Source organism: Tachyglossus aculeatus, chromosome 2 (genome assembly GCF_015852505.1).
Source record: "Tachyglossus aculeatus isolate mTacAcu1 chromosome 2, mTacAcu1.pri, whole genome shotgun sequence".
Taxonomy (NCBI): domain Eukaryota; kingdom Metazoa; phylum Chordata; class Mammalia; order Monotremata; family Tachyglossidae; genus Tachyglossus; species Tachyglossus aculeatus.
Window position 1 is genome coordinate 63,101,661 of NC_052067.1, and position 20,961 is coordinate 63,122,621.

The 20,961-nt window shown below is 44.2% G+C and overlaps 1 long non-coding RNA gene and 1 other non-coding gene across 3 annotated transcripts in view; both read right to left on the bottom strand.

Moving 5' to 3' along the window:
- Positions 1 to 20,961, bottom strand: part of LOC119920236 — a 74,560-nt gene that overhangs the window by 26,750 nt on the left and 26,849 nt on the right. The window lies entirely within an intron of this gene.
- LOC119924806 lies at positions 17,348 to 17,485 on the bottom strand. The gene has a single exon (XR_005449499.1). It is a non-coding gene; the product is annotated as a small nucleolar RNA SNORA7 (small nucleolar RNA).

Below are 20,961 nucleotides of genomic sequence, written 5' to 3' on the forward strand. Positions count from 1 at the left end.
CTACCTCAATACTTAGAACAGGACTTGACACATAATCAAATACCATCATCATCATCATCATCATTATTATTATTATCCAACTCCTCACTCTATTTCAACTCTCATGTTTAGCCTGTGATGAAATCCTACCCATTTTAATAATAATACTTAGTACTTGTTAAGCACTTACTATGTGACAAGCACTGTATTAAGTGCTGGGGGAGGTTCAAGATAATCAGGTTTGACTCAGTCCCTGTTCCAAATGGGGTTCACAATCTAAATGCAACATCCCATGCATTTCCCCCTGTCTTTTCCACCCAAAACGCTACCAATCTGGTACTGGATCTGGCCCTCTAGTCTCTAAGCTTGTTGTGGGCAGAGAATGTGCCTTTTGTTATATTGTACTCTCCTAAGCATTTAGTACAGTGCTCTGCACACAGCAAATTATCAATTCATTCATTCACTCAATCGTATTTCAATACAATCAATACGATCAATATATATGACTGACTGATAGACTACATTGCCACAGCTTGACTATTGCTTTAACCTCCTTTCTGATCTCCCAGCCTCCAACCTCACTCCCACAATCTAGATATACTACACACTGCTGCATGGATCATCTTCCTGAAGCAGTGCTCAGCTCACATCTCTCCCTAACTGCTCCACTGCCTTCCTGTGTCTCTCCGCATCAAACAAAAGCTCCTCACATTCAGGTTCAAGGCTCTCCACCATGTAGCCTCATCTTACCCATCTGCTCTATTTTCCCGCTATTCCTCAACTTATTCTCTTTGTTCCTCCTGTCATTCAATGGTATTTACTGAGCACTTGGGAGAATACAAGACAATAGATTGGTAGACACAATCTCTGCCCAGAAGAAGCTTACAGTCTAGAAGGGTAGACTGACATTAAAATAAGTTATAGATATGGGAAATGGCAGGATATAATGGCATTTACATAAGGGATGTGGGCCTGAGGGTGGGGTGGATATCAAGTGGTTAAAGGGTACAGAGCCAGGTGCATAGGTGATGCAGAAAGGAGGGAGAGTAGGAGAAACTGGGGCTTATTTAAGGAAGGCCTCTTAGAGAAGATGTAATTTTAGGAGCATTCTTAAGGTGGGGATAGTGATAGTTTGTTGGATATGAATGGGGAGAGAGTGCCAGGCTACAAAGAGGATGTGGGCAAGGAGTCGGAGATGAGCTAGACAAGATGGAGGTACAGTGAGTTGCTTGGAGTTGGAGGAGTGAAGTGTGTGGGTTGGGTTGTAGTAGATAAGTGAAATAAGGTAGGAGGGGGAAAACTCAGCACTTGTGTATATTTGTACATATTTACTATTCTATTTATTTTATTAATGATGTGTATATATCTATAATTTTATTTATCTATTTTGATGTTATTGATGTTATTGTTTTGTTTTGTTGTCTGTCTCCCTCTTCTAGACTGTGAGCCCGTTGTTGGGTAGGAATCATCTCTATATGTTGCCAACTTGTACTTTCCAAGTGCTTAGTACAGTGCTCTGCACACAGTAAGCACTCAATAAATATGATTGAATGAATGAATGAATGAACCAATTGCTTTAAAACTGATGGAAGGAATTTCTGTTTGATGAGGAAGTGGATGGGCAACTGCTGGAGGTTTTTGAGCAGTGGGAACCTTCCAACTGAACTTCTCTCTCATCTCTCTTGCCTCTTTTCCCCATTCATGTTGTTTTCACCACTCAATCATTTTTATTGAGTGCTTACCAACTTGGCTCTCCTCCCTCCGCACACCTCACCCCAAAAGTCCCCCTAAATCATCCAAGCCATGGTATTTACTGAGAGCTTTTGTGTGCAGGGCACTGTAATACGCACTTGGAGAATACAGTGCAATTGATAGACATGATCCCTGTCCACAAAGTGTTTACAGTCTAGTTAAATCCCACCGCCTCCAACAAAACTTTCTCAATTAATTTCCTAGCAACTTGGGTCCTATCATCCCTTCTGCCTACTCAAGCACTTATTAATTTATTTATACCCACACCCTGCACTCTCGTGTATGTTTAGTCAATTATTTATTTTGACCACTAATTGTAAATATGCTTATGTTTGTCTCCCCCATTAGGGCAGGAAACATGCCACTTTTTTTTCTATACTTCTCAATCTCCTAGTACAGTGTACTGCATTCACTGGGGGCTCAATGAATACCACTACTACTATTACTAAATTCTAATTCTTGCCAATTTTCCTCCAAAATATTTCCTTGTTAATAATAATAATAATGATGGTATTTGTTAACTGCTTACTATGTGCAAAGCACTGTTCTAAGCGCTGGGGGATACAAGGTGATGAGATTGTCCCATGTGGGGCTCACAGTTTTAATCCCCATTTTACAGATGAGGTACATGAGGTACAGAGAAGTTAAGTGGCTTGCCCAAGGTCACACAGCTGACAAGTGGCGGAGCCGGGATTCAAACTCATGACCTCTGACTCCCAAGCCCGGGCTCATTCCACTGAGCCACACTGTTGTTCTGTCCTCTAATGCCATCACCTGTTCCAAGTCCTCTTCCCTTTCAGGCTGCATTTCTGTGTCATTTTCCTTATAGGCCTCCCTAACTCCAGCCTCTTCTTCAGCTGATCCTATGCTCTGGTACCTGGTTCATAACAACAGTAATGATAATGATAATAATAATCATAACAGTAATAACGGTACATGTTAAATGCTTACTATGTGCCAAGCACTGTTCTAGGTGCTCGGGTAGATACAAGTTGGTCAAGTTGGACACAGTCCCTGTTCCATATGGGGCTCCCAGTCTAAGTAGGAGAAAGGAAGAAATAATTCCCATTTTACAGATGTGGAAACGAAGGCACAGAGAACTTAAGTGACTTGCCCAAGGTCACACAGAAGACAAGTGGCAGTGCCGGGATTGGAACCCAAGTACCCTAACTTCCAGGCCCATGCTCTTTCTGCTAGGTCACACTGCTTATCTTCTTGCAATGCCATTCATAAAGCAACCTTCAACTGCTACCTATTTCTCTCCATACCAAAAAAGAGTAACAAATTTCTGAGTACAGACTTCAAGGCTCTCCGTAAGCTTTTCCTTTTCCATCTGTCCCCTTCCCTACCTTCCCTCTCCAGATAGCATTCTTTACTCCTCAAACTAATTTTCCAATAGTACTTTACTCTCTATTATTCCATCTCTGAACCACTGTCCATAACTTTTCCCTGCACCCTCCCCATCTTCAGAATCCACTTTCTCCATTGAGACATTCCAGGACTAATCCCCATCATCTTGATCATGGCATGCTATCAGCTATCCTTAGGATGAATTTATAGACTGATGTGTTCCATTAATTTACTCATCATACAAGCAAGGATGTGAGCTGGGGAATGGAACAGGAAAGTTAAGAGCAAGGCACAGGAAGAAGGTTACCTTGGGAGGGTGGAGAGTGCAAGCTAGGGTGTGGTAAAAGAGAATGGGGTAGGTAAGAGGTAGAGAAATGGTGGTGTGCTTGGAAGAACCATGACCAAGAATTTCTACTTGCTGTCTTTCTCCCCCTCTAGACTGTAAGCTCCTTGAGGCAGGGATTGGGTCTTCCAACTCTACTGTACTTCTCTATATGTTGCCAACTTGTAATTCCCAAGCGCTTAGTACAGTGCTCTGCACACAGTAGGTGCTCAATAAATACAACTGAATGAATGAATGAATGAATAATACCATTGACTGATCGATCTGTGTAGCAAGACATTTTAGTAAAATGATCCAAGTTAAGGAATGAAGAATGGACTATAGAAGGGAAAGACTAGAGTCAGGAAGACTGGTGAGGAGGCTGAAACAGTAGTCTAATAGGGTACAATGAACAGCCAGTCCAAGGTGGTGGCAGTTTGGATGGAGGAAAGGATGGGGAACAATCTGGGGATTGTTGTGGGCAGAATATGTATTCAGTATAGTGCTCTACACAGTAGGTGCTCAGATACTAATGTGGATGACAACGAGGAACTGTCTCTTCCACTAATGTGTTTGTTCCCCAAAGGCAAGAATCACAGATTTCCTACTTTCCCGGTAACTTCCCTTCTGCTTGTGGCACAGTGCCCTGCACATAGAGGGTATACCAATAAATGCCAACTACCATGGGCATGGATTTGACAGCACCTGTAGAAACAGCGCCTGCTAAGCACTTTTCATCCTTTCATGCTTCTCAAGTGGGTTGCCAGATGGCACATAGGGTTGTCTCTTATTTCCTCCCCATCCAGTTTTCCTGGAAAGGGCTTTCAGGAGAGAACACTCAATTGTCCCAAATGAGTGACATAAAAGTCCATCTCTCCAAAGAAGCTGAGGGCAGATGAAAATGATCTATGTCGTGTTGCCTCACATCTGAAATTTGGCAGCTCTAATCTGCCATATCACCATTCCTGAGGCTCAGGAATCAGTTTTCAAACTCTGAAGAAAGTTGCTCAACTGAAATGATGATGTCTGCTGAAGACCACCACTGTCTGTCAAAATATGCAGCGAGTCTTGTATTTTAAAAATGGTCTACCTACGACCTTAAAGAAAAGCATTCAATCAGAGTCACATTTATTCATTCATTTTAAATGGATTGTACTTCTTATATTAATATGACTGTAATGTATTGGCAATTTGAATAAATAGCACATATACTCTCTGCTATTGAATGTTTTCATTTCAAATATCCACATATGTATACTGTTCAATATCTTAATTAGGTTCCATTCACTATATTTGTAAATTTCAGTAGATTTCATTTTTCACAGTGATGAAAAGGTGCTTTAAATCAAGTTTCATGTTGGTATTGCATTATATATACTATTCTTGTCTACCTCTAAATGAGATTTATATTAGATGTACTAACCACAACCGGTTGTGAACCCACTGTTAATTTAAAATTTAATATTAAAGTACTATAAAAAGATAGTATGGCTTTTCACCAAATAGATTTCAGTGAACTATTTTTTGCCAGAAAATTAGATTTTTCAATTTATCAGTTGCACTGGGAGCTTTGGGTCCATTAGGCCATCTGTACCCTGATCAGCTTTTTTGTCACGCAGACCACCGCAAGATGGAGGATGGGTAGAAAATGCAGGGACCATGTCCCTTCAACTATTCCTCTCCAAACTCCCTTAACAGGTTTTCTATACTCACTGTTCTCCAGTTCCTCTCCTCCAATTCTCTCCTTGACCCCCTCCAATCTGGCTTCCACCCCCTTCACTCCACAGAAACCTCCCTCTCAAAGGTCACAAATGTTCTCCTTTTTGCCAAATCCAATGGCCTCAACGCCATCCTAATCCTGCTTGACGGCTCAGCTGCATTCAACACTGTCGACCATCCCCTTCACCTGGAAACATTATCCAACCTTGGCTTCACTGACTCTGTCCTCTCCTGGTTCCCCTCCTATCTCTCTAGCCACTCCTTCTCAGTCTCTTTCATGGGCTCCTCCTCTGCCGCCCACTCCTGAACTGTGAGAGTCCCTCAGCCTCAGTTCTGGGTCCCCTTCAATTCTCCATCTACACCCATTCCCCTGGAGAACTCATTCGCTACCATGGCTTCGACTACCAGCTTTATGCAGATGATTCTCAAATCTAAATCTCCAGTCCTGATGTCTCTCCTCTGTAGTCTCACATTTCCTCCTGCCTTCAGGACATATCTCTAACTTGGATGTGTTGCAGTCATCTCAAACTTAACATTTCTAAAACAGAACTCCTCATCTTCCCACCTAAACCCTGTCCTCCCTCTGACTTTCCTATCACTGAAGGAAGCAACACCATGTTTTCTGTCTCACAAGTCCATAACCTCGGCATTATACTTGATTCATTTCTTATTCAACTCACATCTTCAATCTGTCACCAAATTCTGTTAGTTCAACCTTCACAGCATCACTAAAATCCACCCTTTCCTCTCCATCCAAACGGCTATCATGTTAATCCAAGCACTTATCCTAACCTGTTTTGATTACTGTATCAGCCTCCTTGCTGACTTCCCTACCTTCTATCTCTCCCCACTCCAATCCATGCTTCACTCTCCTGCCTGGATCATTTTTCTACAAAAACATTCAGTCCATGCTCCCCTACTCCTCAAAAACCTCCAGTGGTTGCCCACCCACCTGCACATCAAACAAAAACTCCTGTTCATTGGCTTTGAAACAATCACCTTGCCCTCTCCTACTTTACCTCTCTGATCTCCTACTACAACCTAGCCTGCACACTTCATTTCTCTAATGTCCCTTCTCACTGTACCTAGATCTCATCTATCTTGCCACCGACCTCTCACCTACATCCTGCCTCTGGCCTGGAATACCTTCCCTCTTCATACCCAGCAGACAATCACCCTCCCCATCTTCAAAGCCTTATTAAAATCACATCTCCTCCAAGAAGCCTTCCCTAACAAAGCCCTCATTTCTTCTTCTCCCACTCCCTTCTGCATCACCCTTGCACTTGTATTTGCTCTCTTTTTTCACTCCTTCCTCAGACCCACACAATTTTGTACATATCCTTAACTTATTTAATAATAGTAATAATAACTGTGGTACTTAAGTGCCTACTATATGCCAAGCACTGTTCTAAGCACTAGGGTAGACAGAGGTTAATCAGGTTGGGCATAGTCTAAGCAGGAGGGAAAACAGGTATCTAGTATCCATTTTAGCAATGAGGTAACTGAGGCCCACAGAAGTGAAGTGATTTACTTTAGGTCACACAACAGGTAATTGGTGGAGCCAGGGTTAGAACTCATGTCCTCTGATTCAGGTCCATGTTCTTTCCACTAGGCCATGCTGCTTCTCACAATTTTCTTTGAAACCATACTAGATTCTTCAGTAGGCTATGGTATTTGTTAAGTGCTATACTATACTATATTCCAGGCACTATTCTAAATGCTGGGGTAGATACAAGCTACTCAGGTTGGACATAGTCAATGTCTCACATTGAGCTCACAGTCTGAATCCCTATTTCTAAAGATAGGTCATTGAGGCCAGAGAAGTGAAGAGACTTGCCCAAGGTCACACAGCAGAAGAGAGGCAGAGCCAGTATTAGAACCCAGGTCCTTCTGACTCCCAGGTCTCGGCTCCACCCATTAGTCCACACCGTTTCTGACCAGAAGGAGCCTGAGGAGTGGCTTCCCCACATTGCCTGTAGATTTCTGCAGAATCACCATCAGAGCTGGGTGTGTCAAAAATGGTGGCTGAGATCATGCCTCCAGATTCTGGCTTTTTCTAAGCTTTGGATAACCAGCTGGGTGGTGGAGACCTGGCTCAGGAATTCATTGTTATGTTTTTGCCATTTGAGAAGCAGCATGGCCTAGTGGAGAAACCATGGGCCTGGAAGTCAGAAGACCTAGGTTCCAATCCCAGCTTCACCCTCTGCCTGCTGTGTGACCATGGGCAAGTTGTGTCATTTTTATTTTCCTCACTTTCCCCATCTGTGAAATAGGGATTAAGTGCCTGTTCTCCCTCTCCTTTAGAGCCATGTAGGACAGGAACCATGTCCACCGTAATTATCTTGGGTCTCCAGTGCTTAGTACCACAGTTATTATCATCATTATTATCTGTGTAGGAATCTCTCTTGCTCTTTTGGTCTGTGATGAGGATGGTGCTACGTGCACTCCTCCACAAGGCTGAAGTAGATGTGTTGGGGCCTTAGAGCTTCTTCAGTGACAAAGTTCCTTACTTTGGTAGCAGCCCAATCACAGCTGAAGGAATCCATCCTTTCCCATTACTGTCGGAGTGAAGCAGGGTGAGTTAGGGCTGAACAGTACGTCTGGGCCAGTTCACCCTATTCTGTGCCACCATGCTCAATTAGAGAAAGAGCACTGCCTAGTGAATAAAGCACAGGCCTGGGAGTCAGAGGACCTGGGTTCTAATTCTGGATCCACCACTTCTCTTCTGTGACCTCGAGCAACTCAACTTCTCTGGGCCTCAGTTAACTCATCTGTAAAATGGGGACTAAGATTGTGAACCCCATGTGGGAAGAGGACTGTGACCAATCTAATTACCCTGTATATACTCTGGCACTCAGTACAGTGCTCAACAAATATCATAAAAAAATTATACAACAAGAGATCTACCAAGAAGAGTTAAAACATGCTTCCGATGCTCTGGGAAAGTTTTCCAGTCCAACAGGGTAAGAGCATCATCAGAAAGTCTTTGAGACAGTGGTTCACAAATTGCTAAATGCAGATGGCTGTGCTCTAGAGGCAAATTTACAAGAAAGCATACAAATGATTATGAATTGCCCTGCAGATGCAATACAATTCTGGGGTATGACAATACATCTGAAGAAAATGGAAGCCTACACCTGGGAAATCTTACACACAACTAACAGTTTTCATCAGCAACACAGCACCTAAAGCAATCACTGAATTCTGCTGTGCAGGTGCTTCAATGTGCAACCTTCCATAGATAAGCAGATAGAAAACCAAATAAAAACAGCCTGAAATGCCTTTGAAAGACAGAATGTAGTGACAACAGGGCCTCAAGACATGCATCAAATTGAAAGTCTATAAGGCTGTTGTGGTGTTTAATAATAATAATAATGATGGCATTTATTAAGCACTTACTATGTGCAAAGCACTGTTCTAAGCGCTGGGGAGGTTACAAAGTGATCAGGTTGTCCCACGGGGGGCTCACAGTCTTCATCCCCATTTTACAGATGAGGGAACTGAGGCACAGAGAAGTGAAGTGACTTGCCCAAAGTCACACAGCTGACAATTGGTGGAGCAGGATTTGAACCCATGACCTCTGATTCCAAAGCCTGGGCTCTTTTCCACTGAGCCAGGCTGCTTCACCTGTGTGAGGCTACAAGTGGCCTTCCTTGACTAAACCCTCATTTTATCTTCTCCCATTCCCTTCTGTGTTGCCCTTGCACTTGGATTTGCACCTTTTAGTAACCCCACCCTCAATGCCATAGCGGTTATGTACAGATCCATAATTTATTAATGTCCTCCTTCCCCTTCTGGACCGTAAGCTCTCAGTGGCCAGGAAACATGTCTATCTACCACCTCTGTTCTATTGTACTCTCCCAAGCATGCAGTACAGTGCTCTGCATACAGTAAGCACTCAATAAATACAATTGATTGATAGATTGATTTAAGTTGCTCAATCAGGTCTCTCCTGCCATACTTGTTCTCACTGCCTGCTCACATGCTTTATTCCCTTCAAGCCAACCTACTCAATGTATCTTGGTCTCATCTCTCTGGGGCTGCTGACCTCTTGCTCACATCCTCCCTCTTCCTCATCCAGCTGACCACTGTTGCCCCCTTTTCAATGCCCTTCTGAGATTTTCTTTCTTTCAGGAAAGCTTCCCTGAATAACATTCAAATGTATTTTCTGAGCATTTACTGTGTACAGAACACTGTACTAAGTGCTTTGGAGCATGGCCTAGTGGATGGAGCACGGGCCTGGAAGTCAGAAGGATATGGATTCTTATCCAACTCCACGACTTACCTGCTGTGTGATCCTGGGCAAGAACTTCACTTCTCTGTGCTTCAGTCATCTCCTCCGTAAAATGGGGATTGCAACTGTGAGCCCCAGGTGGGACAGGGACTGTGCCCAACCTGGTTAGCTTGTATTTACTGCAACACTTAGTAAAGTGCCTGGCACATAGTAAGGGCTAAACAAATACCACTATTATTATTATTATTATATAACAGAGTTAGTAGGCACATTCATCTCTCCATACTATTTCCCCCCTAACTGGCACTTCAACACTTCCACATCACAGAAATACTTCAATACTCACACATACCCATAGCACTTGTGTGCATAATCTTTAATGCTTCCTCTTTTCAGTATTTTATTTTAGTGTTTGTCTTCCTTGCTAGAGTGTAAACTTCTTTAGGGCAGGGATCATGTCTTTAAGTTCTATTTTAGTATCCCAAACACTTAATGCAGTGCCCCCCACACAGTAGGCACTCAATAGTTAGTATTTTTTGATAAGCTACAACAGAAGACACACTAGCTCTTTGTAACAATTTCATAAGCATCATCTACAGTCTGCATTCAACATCAAGTGGCAAATATAGATTTAGCAATAATGAGGTCCTGGAATACGGCTCACCAACATTTAAAGGATCTGGGCTGTACGCTCGTTGTGGAGAGGTAATATGTCTACCAGCTCTATTATATCGTTATGCTGTACTCTCCCAAGCTCTTAGTATGGTGCTCAATAAATGCTCAATAAGTGCTCAATAAATACCAAGTGCTTGGTTACAGTTGGACATCCATGCTGCTGCTGTTAGGTGAACCCAGGGGGCATAAAGACATTTTAAAGACATGAGGAAATAAAGTCTCAAACAGTGACCCAAAGTAGCGCTATTCTGAAAGCAACAAACAGACCAGCCTGGGACTTGGAATTCATTGATTGATTCATTCATATATATTTACTGAGCGCTTACTGTATGCACAGCACTTTACTAGGCACTTGGGAGAGTATAATATGACACATTCCTTGCCCACAACGAGCTTACAGTCTAGAGGGGGAGACAGACATTTATATAAATAAATTATAGGTATATAATTAGGGAAAAGGCTTCACAATAATGGGACCTAAGGAGGCAAAGTCGGAAACAGAGACAGGTCAATGTGTAGCTAACCCAGTAAGTCAAGAAGGAGCTACCTGTTCTTTGTGTGCAGTGGTGTCAATCCTGCTTCATTGCCTCGAATGGCTAGCCCTCCCTGGCTGTAGCACTATCTTTGAAAATACAGCTGCCTCATACATGCATGAGGAGGTGTTTGGGATGTGAATATGTAAGTATCTCCTCCAAGAGGCCTTCCTGACGAAACCTTCAAATCCTCTTCTCCCACTTCCTGAATCACCCTTGCATTTTCACGCTTTATTCACCCCACCCTGAGCCCCACCACCCTTATGTACATATCTATAATTTAATTTAATGTCTGTCTCCCCCTCTAGACTGTAAACTCCTTGTGGGCACTGTCTACCAACTCTTTTCTCCCAAGAGCTTAATACAGTGATCTGCACCCAGTAAATGCTCAATACGATTGTGAAAAATTCACTTCCAAAACTCATCCAAAGTCACATATCCACTTCCAACTGTGTTGCTCTTTAGGGTTGGCATCCTCTGGTAATTATTGAGCACTAACTGTGGGCAGAGCATTGTACACAGTGATCTGCACCCAGTAAATGCTCAATAAATACGATTGTGAAAAATTCACTTCCAAAACTCATCCAAAGTCACATGTCCACTTCCAACTGTGTTGCTCTTCAGGGTCGGCATCCTGGTAATTATTGAGCACTAAATGTGGGCAGAGCATTGTACTAAGCACTTGGGATAGCACCAGGGGGTTGTAGAGATTCTGGGGAGTGAGCAAGCAGGCAAAGGAGAACAAGTGAGAGCATACAATTCCTTGGTTTCAAAGATGAAACTACTCACCAGACAATCTGAGCTCCACCTGGTGCAAGTGATAATCCAATTTACACTGTGTCCCCCTACTCTTTTCTTAACTGTGTCACTGAGTCTGATCTTTCTGGGCCTATGACTGGTTTGAATCTGGGAGTCAGAAGGACCTGGGTTCTAATCCTGGCTCTGCCACTTGTCTGTTGTGAGAACTTGGGTGAGTCATTTCACTTCTCTATGGCTCATATGCCTCACCTGTAACTGTGGATTAAGACTGTGAGCCCCATGGACTGTGTCGCACCTGTATCTACTACAGCACTTAGTATAGTGCCTAGCAAATAGTAAGCACTTAAATATAATAAAAAATAAAAGAGCATCTTATAGCCTGTTTTCAATCATTGATCAGATGAATTTATTGAGCATTTACTTTGTGCAGAGCACTGTACTAAGCGCTTGGGAGAGTCCAGTACAACAGAGTTGATAGATTCATTCATTCATTCAATTGTATTTATCGAGCGCTTACTGTGTGCAGAGCACTGTACTAAGCGCTTGGGAAGTACAAGCTGGCAACATATAGAGACGGTCCCTACCCAACAGTGTGCTCACAGTCTAGAAATAGATGCATTCCCTGCCTGCAGGTTCAGCTTGAAGAGATCTACCTCTCCTCTGTTTCCCAGTAGTGGGCTGCTCTGATGGACAGAATGAATTATTCTTCAACATTATCCACTATCGCTTCACAGTTAGCCTACAGTAAGCTCCCTGTAGAACCATTGAAAACATAACCCAGAGCTAAATCTTACTATAATGTACAGATGCAGGTTATTTTGATCCTCATCACATTTAAAAATTCAGCAGCAGAGAACTAGCCCAGCCTAATGTTAACAGCACAGGCCTTGGAGCCAGAGGACCTGGGTTCTAGTCTACGCTCTGCCAATTGACTTTTCTGTGCCTCAGTTTCCTCAACTGTAAAATGCAGACCCAATACCTGTTCTATCTCTTCCTTAGACTGTGAGCCCCATATGGGAAAGGGACTGTGTCCAACCTAATTGACTTGTACCTACCCCAGTGCTTAGAATAGTATTTGACACATAGTAAGCGCTTAACAATTACCATTAAGAAATTGAAATTTAGAGAGTTGCATAACTTTTCTTTGGGACTCTGGACAGTTTCTTCACTTGCATAATAAGAGAAGTGAAAATCGAGGCCTGTTTCTTGGGTTCTTGAAAGAAATGGCCATTTCCTGATCTTTATGGTCCAAATTCCAAACTCTTCACATTCATATTGTTTTTAACTAAAGGGAGTTGTCACAAATCAGTAGTAAACTTTGTCAGAGAGAAAAATACAGCTTCCAGGCAACCCATCTCTATAATCACAAAGGACAGGGTGCTCATGAGGATTCTAAATTCCAAGTTTTTGTTGCCATCATCTCACCAATCCCTCGTTTCTTTTGCTCTTTTCTGTTTTTGTAATAGACAGAAGCAGCATGGCCTAGTGGAAGGAACACAGGTCTGAGAAGTTAGGGGACCTGGGATATAATACCGGCTCTGTCATTTACCTGCTATGTGACCTTGAACAAGTCACTTCGACAAGTCTCACTTCGACAGGTCACTTCACTTCTCTGTACCTCAGCTCCCTCAACTGCCAAATGGGGATTTAATACCTGTTCTCCCTCCTACTTAGACTGTGACCCCCATGTGGGGCCTGATTATCTTGAATCTACCCCAGCACTTAGTACAGTGCTTGGTATATAATAAATGTTTAACAAATACCACATTTATTAGACAAAGCAGCACTAAGAAGGGAAGCAGATGGAACACCAGACCTGAGACCCAGGGGGTTGCCCTACCCTGACTTCTGACCCCAAGATCAATCAATCAGTGTTATTTACTGGGAGCTTACTGTGTACAGACTATTGTACTAGGTGTTTGGGAAGGCAAATTACAAAGTGCAAACAAGATGGCAGGGAGATTCATGGGTCAACCACCATGCTGCAGTAGGCCCATGAGGAAATGAGTAAGAATAGAGAGAGTTGTCCAGGAGAGATCTTATTTAGACAAAAAGTAACCCTTGAAATCAGCAGCTTTTTGGACAGCACTGTGTGGTTCTGAGCAAATGTGAGATACAATTCTTTATCTTGATTTACAGAATGGCATTTGATGGACATTCCCTCTCATCTAATGAAATCTCTCACCCCTTCCCTCCTCCCCGCCTTAACTTCCATCTTCAACCGCTCATTCTCCACTGGTTCTTCCCTTCTTCCTTCAGACATGCCCACATCTCTCCCATCCTAAAAAAACCCTCTCTTGACCCCACCTCCCCTTCTAGTTATTGCCCTATCTCCCTCCTACCCTTCCTTTCCAAACTCCTAGACCGAGTCATCTACATTCGCTGCCTCGAATTCCTCAATGCCAACTCTCTCCTCGACCCCCTCCAATCTGGCTTCCGTCCCCTACACTCCACCGAAACTGCCCTCTCAAAGGTCACCAATGACCTCCTTCTTGCCAAATCCAATGGCTCCTACTCTATCCTAATCCTTCTCTATCTCTCAGCTGCCTTCGACACTGTGGATCACCCCCTTCTCCTCAACACACTATCCAGCCTTGGCTTCACAGACTCTGTCCTCTCCTGGTTCTCATCTCTCCAGCCGTTCATTCTCAGTCTCCTTTGCAGGCTCCTCCTCCCCCTCCCATCCCCTTACTGTCGGGGTTCCTCAAGGGTCAGTTCTTGGTCCCCTTCTGTTCTCTATCTACACTCACTCCCTTGGTGAACTCATTCGCCCCCACGGCTTCAACTATCATCTCTACGCTGATGACACCCAAATCTACATCTCTGCCCCTGCTCTCCCTCCCTCCAGACTCGTATCTCCTCCTGCCTTCAGGACCTCTCCATCTGGATGTCTGCCCGCCATCTAAAACTCAATATGTCCAAGACGGAACTCCTTATCTTCCCTCCCAAACCCTGCCCTCTCCCTGACTTTCCCATCACTGTAGATGGCACTACCAGCCTTCCCATCTCACAAGCCCGCAACCTTGGTGTCATCCTTGACTCTGCTCTCTTGTTCACCCCACACATCCAATCCATCACCAAAACCTGCCGGTCTCACCTCCACAACATTGCCAAGATCTGCCCTTTCCTCTCCATCCAAACCACTACCTTGCTGGTTCAATCTCTCATCCTATCCCGACTAGATTACTGCATCAGCCTCCGCTCTGATCTCCCATCCTCCTGTCTCTCCCCACTTTAGTCTATACTTCACTCTACTGCCTGGATTATCTCTGTACAGAAACACTCTGTGCATGTTACTCCCCTCCTCAAAAATCTCCAATGGCTGCCTGTCAACCTTCAAATCAAGCAAAAACTCCTCATTCTTGGCTTCAAGACTCTCCATCACCTCACCCCCTCCTACCTCACCTCCCTTCTCTCCTTCTAGAGCCCAGCCCACACCCTCCACTTCTCTGTTGCTAACCTCCTCACTGTACCTCATTCTTGCCTGTCCCGCCATTGACCCCCGGCCCACGTCCAACCCCTGGCCTGGAATGCCCTCCCTCCATATAGCCACCAAGCTAGCTCTCTTCCTTCCTTCAAAGCCCTACTGAGAGCTCAACTCCTCCAGGAGGCCTTCCCAGACTGAGCCCCCTTTTTCCTCTCCCCCTCTCCATTCCCCTGCCCTACCTCCTTCCCCTCCCCACAACACTTGTATATATTTGTACAGATTTATTACTCTATTTATTTTACTTGTACATATTTACTATTTTATTTATTTTATTAATGATGTGCCTATAGCTTTAATTCTGTTCTGATGATTTTGACACCTGTCTACATGTTTTGTTTTGTTGTCTGTCTCCCCCTTCTAGACTGTGAGCCCGTTGTTGGGTAGGGACTGTCTCTATATGTTGCTGACTTGTACTTCCTAAGTGCTGAGTACAGTGCTCTGCACACAGTAAGTGCTCAATAAATACGATTGAATGAATGAATGGCTCTTCTCTCCAAATGCATCCTGATTGGCTGCAAGATAACTCCCAGCCATGTACCACAAGCCACTCTAATACTTTCTGTTGCCGGGAAGATAAGCCAAAGAAAATGGAACTGGACAATTGATAGGGGGAGGTGCTGAATGGAATGTTGAGCATTTGGGAGTTGAGTCTGATCTTTCTGGCTTCAGACCTAAGAAGGACAAAGCTTATTTTCCTCTAAATATCACATCCTTCTCCCAGCCCCAATCTCAAAGGGGACATCCTGTAGGGTGGAGGATAAGAATAGAGCTTTGTGTGATATGGTAGGGGGTAAAAATCACCAGCCCTAAAGACTCTCAAAGCCAGGGAGAAACTTTGAAAGCAAAAGTGTTGAGAGTGACCTTAGGGTGATGGCAGGACTAGTCTGTTAGATCTAGATAGCAGAATGGAAGTAAAAGGAAGTAAAACTCCAGATAAAAATAATAGCTCTCCATTACAGATACCTCATCACCATGCAAATACAGACAAACTGGAGGGAGTTCAGAGAATGATTAATACAGAGGCTGCTGGGATTGATATACTGGGAGAGATTTAGAAAATTAAATATACATAGCTGTGTGAAAGGAAGAGTAAGAAGACATAGATAACAGTGTTCAGATATCTGAGGAGGATACTTACTAAGAAAGAGGAGGAATTAGCAGGAGGCAAGCAACCATAACTAGGAGCAATGGGATCAGTTAAGAAAAGTTTAAGATAAATGCCAGGGAAAACTTCAGGACAGTAAAGATCTATTGACTCACAGAATGGATGGCAAGGCTAGTCCTTTAAATCAGCCTACAGAGGGAGGGGAGGGATTGCTTCTAGGGAGTAATTTCACCCAGGACCAGAGGGCCTAGCTCACTACATAGACCTTTTCCAACTCACCCTTTCCTGTTGAACCACCAAAGTTGGACTGGGGATAAGAAGGGTCACAGAGAAAATAGGATTTGAGGGCTGAACCCTGCAGGGAGGATGTGGCTGAAAGTCTTTGGCTCCATGGGGAGAAACACCAGGCAGAGGAAATCAATGATCCCCATTGTAAATAATAATAGTAATAATCATCATCATCATCATGGTAGTTAACTGCTTACTATATGTGAGGCACTTTATTAAGTGCTCAGACACAGTTCCTGTCCCATCTGGAGCGTACAGTCAAATCAGTCAAACCACTTGCTATGTGCAGAGCACTGCACTAAGCACTTGGGAGAGTACAGTACAGCAGAGTTGATAGACATGTTCCCTGCCTAAAACAAGCTTACATTCTAGAGGACCACGGAGAACAGAAATCCCCATTTTATAGAAGAGGAAACTGAGGCATAGAGAAGTTAAGTGACATGCCCAAGGTCACATAGCAGGCCAGTCCTCTAACTCACAGGCTCATGTTCTTTCCAATAGTTCACACTGCTCTTTGACTGAGAACAAATGCCTCTTAGCCCTGAGCCCCATTATGTCTGACATTACCCCACTTGGAAGAGCCAGTGTAATTTTTTATGGTATTTATTAAGTGCTTACTGTATGCCAAACACTGAACTAAGCACCGGGGTTGATATAAATTAAGTAGGTTAGGGAACAGTCCCTGCCCTACATGGGGCTTACAGACTAAGGAAGGAGTAGGATTTAATCCCCATTTTACAGATGAGAACACTGAGGAACAGAGAAGTTAAGTAACTTGTCCATGGTTACACAGCAGACAAGCCCTGGAGCTGGGATTAAAACTCTGGTCCTTAAACTCCCAGGCCCAGGCTCCTTCTACTAGGCCACAATGCATTCTAAGTGTAATGCCATTTGGAATTTAACAAACCTAGCATCTTGTCTTGTCTTATGCTGTTGAGTCATCTCCAACCCATAGCGACTCCCAGGGTCACATCTCTCGCAGAACACCCTGCCTCCCTCTGCAATTGTTCTGTTAGTGTATCCATAGAGTTTTCTTAGTAAAAATATGGAAGTGATTTACCTTTGCCTTCTTCCATGCAGTAAACTTGAGTCTCCACCCTTGATTCTCTTCAATGGTGCTGCTGCCCAGCACAGGTGAGTTTTAACTTGTAGCAGATTACCTTTCACTCACTAGCCACTGCTCAAGCTAGGAATGGAATAGGTATGCCTCTGCTTGACTCTCCCTCCCCTAGTCGAGACTGGTAGAGTACTGGAAACTCTTCAGATGCAATCCTGAGAGGCAAAACCTAGCATATAAAACCACATTTCACCTAGAAGAAAAACCAACAAAACTGTGGGGGCTGGGAGGGGGTTCCTGATGTATACGTAAAAAAACAACAAACCAAAAAACCCACCTCCGTTTAAAAAATGGTTCAACAGACAATTTAGTCCCTGTCACTTTTGCTGTTTCATCTCTATTAAAACCATCTGTAAACTGAACAATGAGGACTGTGTAAAGAATATTTCAGTACTCGGGAAAGGGTCTGGATTCTTGGCACTTTTCTTAGCTCAACTTAGGCTCACTGAGGGTGGTATTGGATATGTTTCTTAACCTGCCCTGGTTTCTAATTTCTCCAACTACACAGTAATACTACCTCCCTGGAGTGTTGTGAAGACTGGAGACATTGTCTGGGCAGTGCCTTACAAACCTCGGACGGAGAGAGGAATTATCATCACAGTCCCAACAAGCATTTCTAGTAATACTTTTTATTCCAGGTGGAGCCCCTAAAACACATCTCTACATTGACAGAATCTGTATTCAAAAATATTTGGCCATTTCTCTTCTGTCTGCTTCTCATCCAGCCAGGTATAAGATATCCAGCCAGATGAGATTGATTTGGATGATTCCCCAGCACAGATAGACATCTCCAGGGTCCACAGCAAATGCTTCCCACAATCCTCTGAGTTTTGAAGTACTACTCCATAGAACTATAAAAAAGTGAGTGCTCTTACCAACAAACACCAGTAATGCAGTCACTTGTTCAGAGTTCTATGGAGTGGAGCCTTCAGACCTCGGTCATTGGTTCTAATCCTAGCTCAGCCACTTGTCTTTCATGTGATTTTGGGCAAGTCACTTCACTGGGTCCCAGTTACCTCATCTTTAAAATGGAGATTGAGACTGTGAGCCCAATGTGGGGCAGAAACTGTGTCCAATCCAATTTGTTTGTATCTACTCCAGTGAACTGTGCCTGGCACGTTCTATCCTAATCCTCCTCGACCTCTCAGCTGCCTTCGACACTGCGGACCACCCCCTTCTCCTCAACACGCTATCCAACCTTGGCTTCACAGACTCCGTTCTCTCCTGGTTCTCCTCTTACCTCTCCGGTCGTTCATTCTCAGTCTCTTTTGCAGGCTCCTCCTCCCCCTCCCATCCCCTTACTGTAGGAGTTCCTCAAGGTTCAGTTCTTGGTCCCCTTCTGTTCTCGATCTACACACACTCCCTTGGTGACCTCATTTGCTCCCATGGCTTCAACTATCATCTCTACGCTGATGACACCCAAATCTACATCTCTGCCCCTGCTCTCTCTCCCTCCCTCCAGGCTCACCTCTCCTCCTGCCTTCAGGACATCTCCATCTGGATGTCTGCCCGCCACCTAAAACTCAACATGTCCAAGACTGAACTCCTTGTCTTCCCTCCCAAACCCTGCCCTCTCCTTGACTTTTCCATCACTGTTGACGGCACTATCATCCTTCCCGTCTCACAAGCCCGCAGCCTTGGTGTCATCCTCGACTCCGCTCTCTCGTTCACCCCTCACATCCAAGCCGTCACCAAAACCTGCCGGTCTCAACTCCGCAACATTGCCAAGATCCGCCCTTTCCTCTCATCCAAACCGCTACCCTGCTCGTTCAAGCTCTCATCCTATCAGCCTCTTCTCTGATCTCCCATCCTCCTGTCTCTCCCCACTTCAATCCATACTTCACGCCGCTGCCCGGATTGTCTTTGTCCAGAAACGCTCTGGGCATGTTACTCCCCTCCTCAAAAATCTCCAGTGGCTACCAATCACTCTGCGCATCAGGCAGAAACTCCTCACCCTCGGCTTCAAGGCTCTCCACTCTCCATCACCTCACCCACTCCTACTTCACCTCCCTTCTCTCCTTCTACAGCCCAGCCTGCACCCTCTGCTCCTCTGCCGCAAATCTCCTCACCGTGTCTCGTTCTCGCCTGTCCCGCCATCGACCCCCGGCCCACGTCATCCCCCTGGCCTGGAATGCCCTCCCTCCCCACATCCGCCAAGCTAGCTCTCTTCCTCCTTTCAAGGCCCTACTGAGAGCTCACCTCCTCCAGGAGGCCTTCCCAGACTGAGCCCCCTCTTTCCTCTCCCCCTCCTTCCCCTCTCCATCTCCCCACCTTACCTCTTTCCCTTCCCCACAGCACCTGTGTATATGTATATATGTTTGTACATATTTATTACTCTATTTATTTATTTATTTTACTTGTACATATCTATTCTATTTATTTTATTTTGTTGATATGATTTGTTTTGTTCTCTGTCTCCCCCTTCTAGACTGTGAGCCCACTGTTGGGTAGGGACCGTCTCTATATGTTGCCAATTTGTACTTCCCAAGCGCTTAGTACAGTGCTCCACATGCAGTAAGCGCTCAATAAATATGACTGATTGATTGATTGATTGATGTACTAAACACTTAACAAATGCATTAATTAATTAAGAAGTTAATTCGAAAGATGGACTTGTTGGATTTTGAATTCAAGGATTTACATTTCTTTCTCTATTTACACTCTTCTGAGTAGCAAACCCTAAAAGCTGAGCAAGCTGATGTGCATAGTGGTGTAGAAAGGCTGCATAGCCTTGAAGCAAATTTCCCAGCCCACCTGCCTCAAGGAGTGCTACTAACTTCTCTTAGGACCAGTGCTTAGCACTCTTGCTGTATTCACTGTCTTATTACTTGAAAACTAACTAAGCCAGTGACTACAAGGTAGGTCTAATCCCGTTCTTCATCTGGCAGTTACATGCCTTTAGAACAAGTCCAGTCTTGTTCAGCAACTCATTTGCTGCCATACTGGAGGATATGAGAAGCGAGTGTTAGACTATGCTTCCACTCCTCCAGAAAATTCTTCCCAGTCAACTAACTCTGAGCACCTCGGACAGCCCAGGAAAGAATTAAAGAGGAGCTACTCTGTGCTGTAAACTGTGTCCTTGAAGAACAAACATGAGACAAGCAAGCAGGGGATTATGAACTATTTTGCAGTATCAACAGTCCTATGAGGTCTAATGATGTACCACAAGACTGAGGTTCTATTCAAGTCTTTGCCCAGAAAGTTCTACATTCAGCAAAATATTTTCACTAGTGACCCTGAGCCTAACACCAACACTGAGTTCTGCTACCTATGCTTTTCAACTGGTCAAGAATTTTCTGGGTAAAAAAATCAATAGCAAAATCAAAACAGCAGTGTAATCTAGTGGAAAGCGCACAGGTCTGGGAGTTAGGGGACCTGGGATTTAATCCCAGCTCCAAAGTTTTCCTGTTCCACGTGGAGATCATATTTTAAAGGAGCGGGAGAACAGGTATTGAATCCTCATTGTACAGGGAAGCAACATGGCCTAGTGGATAGAGCACAGGACTGGGAGTCAGAAGGACCTGAGTTCTAATCCCAGCTCTGCCACTTGTCTGCTGTGTGACCTTAGGTAAATCACTTAACTCCTCTGTATCTGTTACCTAATCTGTAAACTGGGATTAAGACTCTGAGCCCTATGTAGG